Raw genomic sequence first — 6,000 nt, forward strand, 5'->3', positions numbered from 1 at the left:
GACATAAAATGATCCTGTTTGCACAAAGAAACACGTAAACTGATGACGTCGTTGGCTCTTATTTCTGTCTTGATGGTGGAGTAATTACGTAACTAAAAGAGGGGCGGTGAGAACAGGAAGGAGCGACACAACAACATCCGGTCTATCGTTTTAAAAGTCCAAAGAATGGAGCGGAAGTTCATGAGAATCATTTTAATTTACAGAACCCGAATTTCTGAGTTTACAGCAGTGGTATCGAGAATAATATCAATCATGGGAATGAGTGCGATCCGGGTAATAATAATAATAATAAAATAAATATGGAATTTTCCCATTTACTTATAATGCAGGCTTTTTCAAAAAAACATATCTTCAAAAATATACATTCAATTCACTCACCAAACATCCGTCATAAAGGGGTCCGATATGAAACGTCATATCGGACCCTGATCCAGAATGAGGTCAGGAACAAACATTACATTTTAACATTAAAACCATTTATGGATTCAAGAATCAGTTAAAAATAAACATCAACTCTGGTTCACTTTGACTTTTCATGTTGGTGTATAAAGACACCAAGAACAATCTAGAACCTTCTGGTGCTGATCCAGATCACCATCAATAAATAAATGCTGCGATTATAAAATCCCCATCTTCCAGCAAAGTGACGTTCAGCCCGTCACAGCCAGAGGAGGAGGAAGAGGAAGAGGAAGAGGAAGAACAGAAGGGACAAGTGGAAACCTGGAAAAGCATCTCAATGGCTTCAGCGAGACGCAGCAGCTCTGCAGTTTGGTGACCTTTAGCCGAAGATGTTCTGTTTCCTGCTCTCCCTTCACGTCTGGTTCCTGCACAGCGCTCTGATTGGCTGCAGTCATAACTCCACAGGTACAGGTGGACGCCGTTCATTTACCAACATTTTGATACAAGCAGTCGTTTTGTCTTTGCTCTGGAAGCGCAGAAATAATCCCCGGAATTAAAGTTCAACTGATTGTTTCGTCGTTTGAGATTAATTCCTTCAGAATAAATGTTTACTTATTATATTTAAGCATTGTTTACTGCAATAAAACACCAGAGACGAAACTGACTGTTAAAAAAGCAAAGATTATTTTTACATTTTTCCTTTAGTTTAAAGATAAACCCTCAACGTTCATGGTTAATATATTGATTACTAATAAACCCCTAACTTTCCTGACCTTCTGTGACTATATTTAAGTGTCGACACATTTAGAAACGCGTCACCGTTTAACCCTTCCGTTGCGATAAAGAGGAAACTGCCCATCGGCAGGACGCGGTGACGCAGCAGCGGCTAAATGCGGCGCGACGTCATACAGGCTGCGGTTTACGGAAAAGCACGAATCACATGACATGAAACGGAAACTATGACGTGAAACGTCGGGAAGGGACGTAAATGAAAGCAGCCGCGTCGTCGCAGCTTCAGCTCTGCTTCCGTCCCAGTGATGCGGCTCTCAGCGCCAGAGGACCACCAAGTTCTGCTGCGCTGCGGGGGTTCTGGCGGTTCCGATGCGGTCTGGACTCATCAGGACAGGAGGGTCCCGGTGACCCGAGGAGGCCCCCGGGACCCCCCCGACCAGGACCCCCCACCCTACCTCCTCCTGTCGGACGGAAGCCTCCGCCTCCTGCAGCTGGACGAGTCTGACAGCGGAGAGTACCGCTGCAACCAGCAGCTGGTGGCCGAGCTGCAGGTGCTCGCAGGTGAGCGCGGAGTGGTGCATTCTGGGAAAAGGTTGGTTTGACAAGTTAATTTATATTCAGTTAGGAAAGAATTAAGCATGGATAACAGTTTGTAGCAGTTTATAACAGTTTATAACAGTTTATAATAGTTTATAACAGTAATACAACAGTTTGTAACCGTTTATAACAGTTTATAACAGTTTATAATAGTTTATAACAGTAATATAACAGTTTGTAACCGTTTATAACAGTTTGTAACAGTTTGTAACAGCAGACGGCAGTGAGATAAAGTGGCGGCCGATGACCCCGCTGACCCCGAAGCGACAGATGAACAGCTTTGTGCTGCTGCAGCTCCTGAATGAATAAATAAGGTTGTTGTTTTTGTATCATTAGTAACACAATGACATTGTTCGGGGGCCCTCAGGTCGTGACCTCATGGCGTCGGCGGGCCGGACCCTGTTGCTGCCCTGTGGCGGCGCCTCTAAACCCAGGCGCCGGTGGTTTCACCGGAGGGACGGAGGAAAACGGGAACTGATCTTCACGGCGTTCAGAAACGGTACGACGAAGCCGGAGCGAGAGGGAGGCCGGCTCAGCGCCCAGGACGGCGCCCTGCTGATCCAGGACCTGCAGCAGGAGGACGCCGGACTGTACCAGTGCAACGGAGACCTGTGGACGCTCGCCGTCCCGACGCGTGAGCTCACTTCCTGTTTGTTCTGAATACCGTGGTCCAATCAGCACCGAACAAAAGCACGTCATCATCAAACATAGAACGCCTCCAGAGGACGAGTCCGAGTCTGCGGATCCAAAGCGACTCCAGAGGACGAGTCCGAGTCTGCGGATCCAAAGCGACTCCAGAGGACGAGTCCGAGTCTGCGGATCCAAAGCGACTCCAGAGGACGAGTCCGAGTCTGCGGATCCAAAGCGACTCCAGAGGACGAGTCCGAGTCCGCGGATCCAAAGCGACTCCAGAGGACGAGTCCGAGTCTGCGGATCCAAAGCGACTCCAGAGGACGAGTCCGAGTCTGCGGATCCAAAGCGACTCCAGAGGACGAGTCCGAGTCCGCGGATCCATAGCGACTCCAGAGGACGAGTCCGAGTCTGCGGTTTTAGTTGCACCTTTTCACGAATCACCTCGCTGATTACCTTCAAATCAATCAAATGAACGTTTGTGTGATTCTTCTGATCAGAGGAGGTGGAAACGAAGAAGAAGAAGAAGGAGAAGAAGAGGAGGCCTGAGAACGGTTGGTGGTCGGCCGCCTCCTCCTCCTCCTCCTCCTCCCCCTCCTCCTCCTCCCCCTCCTCCTCCTCCCCCTCCTCCGCCTCCTCCTCCTCCTCCTCCTCCTCTGACTTGATGTCTGCGTCTCAGATCTGCTGATGGCCGCCGCGGTCGGGTTGGGCCTCCTCGTCCTCCTCACGGCCGCCGTCTGCGTTTTACTGATCAGCGTGAGCTGCTGGAGGAGGAAGCGCAGAGCTGCAGGTAGGCGTGGCCCCGCAATGTCATGTGATCCGAAAGGACCAGTCACGCCTCTCCCGATTGGTCAGCATGAAGACACGGAGCTGCAGCCCTGGAGGACGTCCAACGTGAAGACAGGTGAGGCCGTCTCACCTTTCCAAGTGACAGGTGCTCGGGTCGGTTTTCGCCCTAAACACCTCTCTCTCTCTCTCTCCCTCTCTCTCTCTGCAGGCTGTGAGGGTTCTACCGGTCCACCTCCACCTGAGGAGACGATCCACTACGCCTGCCTGGGCCGGCAGAGCTGGAGAGACGCAGCCAGCGGGACTCCACTGGACCAGAACCACCGGGTCATCTACTCCTCTGTCATCACCAGACCGGCAGCCAAATAGGACGCGTCCCGTTTCAGGCCTCAGCGGCGCGAGCCGATGTCCCGCGTCCCGCGTCCCCTTTCAGTGAACTTTATTGTTCCTTCCAGATCACATCAGCATGAAACCTTTATTTCTATTCAGCTCCCGATCCGGGTTCACATTTATAGATTATGTTGCATGTCTTTAATCTGATCAGTGAAGACATGAGACAGATTCAGAGACAGATTCAGAGACAGATATAGGCTCATTTTTTCTTCCCCTACGTGTCAAAATAAAAGCATATTTTTCAATGACTGTTCCGTCTTAGTCCACGTCCCCCCTTGCGTTGCACTGATGCGTCCACTAGAGGGCAGCGCAGACCCCAGCTGACGCAGATAAGTGGAGGCTGGGACGTGCTTGTCTCTGCGGCTGTTTAAACATCACAACTTGTGGATGGAAAGTTTCATTCGGAAGAAACGCGTTCTTCAGCTTGACCTGTGGCCACACCGCCCCCTATTGGTGTCCGGTGGTACTGCCCAGGCTGCGTCCGAATCGGATTCTCACATCATGAACGTTTCTGTCTGCGCTCATTGGATCCACTCTGGTTCCCACAAACCACCGTTGAGTACGTGACTTGGTCTTTGTCCAGTCCCGCCCCCCCTCGGCCCGGGAGGCGGGGCATGTTTACGAGGTTCAGATTGGAATAATCCAAAGTCTCCACCTGGGGGGTGGACAACAAGTTAAGCTGCAGGTACAGGACAAATAAATCAAAAGAAACAAAGAGGTCACACTTCGACTGACCTCTGCGACCTTTAGGTTCGCCTTGCTTCTCCTCGAGCTACGACAGCAAACAGCTGATTTACCTGAGGAGGAGGAAGGAGGAAGGAGGAAGGTTCAACAGCATCTCCTTTGGGTTAAAATGCACGAGACGACGTCGCATCAAAGGAATATAAATCTGGAGGAGCTGAAAATGAAATCACAAATGGTGAAACGCAGCCTGGCTCCTCCCAGAGCGGCCTGTGATTGGTCGGGTCTCCCCCCCCCCCCGGGAGCTGCTCCACCGATGCATAATCAATGAATGATTTGTCCAGCGGTCGAGCACGCAAACACACACCTGAGCACAGGTAGCATCCGGCAAGGATGGTGACGAAGAGGAGGAGCAAAGCTGGGACGATGCAGATCAACAAAGTCCAGCACGGCTCCACGGCCGTCTGCCCGTCACCTCCTGCAAACACAAACCCGGGAGCAGATCACCGACCGATCCGTCGATCCGTCGATCGATCGGCCGGTAACGAGGTGACGTCTGAAACGGAAAGTAAAAGTCTCCATCCTTCCTACCGTCAACGACCAGCCGAGTTCCCCTTCCGAAGCAAGTCCTTCCCGCGCAGCGCGCGGCGCAGAAGTAGAGCCCGGCGTCCGAGCGCTCCGCCGCCGCGACGGTCACGCCGATGGACCCGCTCCCCAGCGCCCCCGCCGCTTCGATACGACCGTCCTCTGCGTTGTGGAAAGTCACCGTTTCAGCCCCCAGGGGACTCGAGGAGACCGTCAGCAGAGGCAGCAGCTGATCCGAGCGCAGGAAGTACCAGGTGACCTCCGCAGACGCCGTCAGGTTGCAGGTCAGAGAGACGTTCTGCCCGGGCCGGACCACGAGGGCCGAGCCGAGGCCAGACGAGGCTCGGGGGCCCGCTGCCACACCTGAGGCAAGGAGGAAGAGCAGACGAGAGGTCGACGTGATATCCGGAGTAGTAGAATAAAATATGAGGGCGGGACAAAGGACATAAAAGCTACAATAATCCAGAGACCGATCCCACGCCGAAGCGGCCACTTCTTCACGCGTCTGGAGAAGCCTCTGAGTTACCCGGAGCGAAACCTTGAGCTCAGATACCAAACCCATAAAGATGAAAGATGACTTACAAAGGAGCGTGAGGATCCGTGAGAGGCCCGCCATCCTTCAGACCAAACTGAGCCCCCTATGGGGGGGGGGAGGGGCTCTGGTGACGTGTCGACCGCAGGCTGCGCAACGTTTTCCATCAAGTGACACTTCTTAATTCGGCAGTAGCGAAACTTACTGCTAACTTTCGCTACTGCTTCATCTTCCAGTGTAAAACAGAACCAACAGGAAGTGACGTCGGAGGAAATGCTTCGGCTCCGAAGAACGCAGGAAGCGAGAATGTTTCCGCTTACGTCGTCACGTTTCATTCCCACAAAATGTTTGCTTTATTTCCTCTTTATTCTCGTAATCCAGACTCCCAGAACCTCCAACGGCTCGGAATGAAGCGCATCCTTTTGTCGTTCTCGTTATTTACTCGTTTGTTTGTTTCTTTATCTCATATAATTGTCAACAAACATGGATCCAGGTTTTCCGTGGAAATGTGAAGAGACTCGATGTTGAAACCGATTCTGGATCCCTTTTCATCTCGTTCAGCCTGGTGCTCTTATTTTTCGGAATCTGACAGGAAGTGCGGAACCGTTTCCGGTGACACTGCCGCCTAGCGGCAGCCGCGTGAACTCTACTCGCGGTAGAACGAG

The sequence above is a fragment of the Brachionichthys hirsutus genome, chromosome 13 (genome assembly GCF_040956055.1).
Source record: "Brachionichthys hirsutus isolate HB-005 chromosome 13, CSIRO-AGI_Bhir_v1, whole genome shotgun sequence".
Classification (NCBI taxonomy): Eukaryota; Metazoa; Chordata; class Actinopteri; order Lophiiformes; family Brachionichthyidae; genus Brachionichthys; species Brachionichthys hirsutus.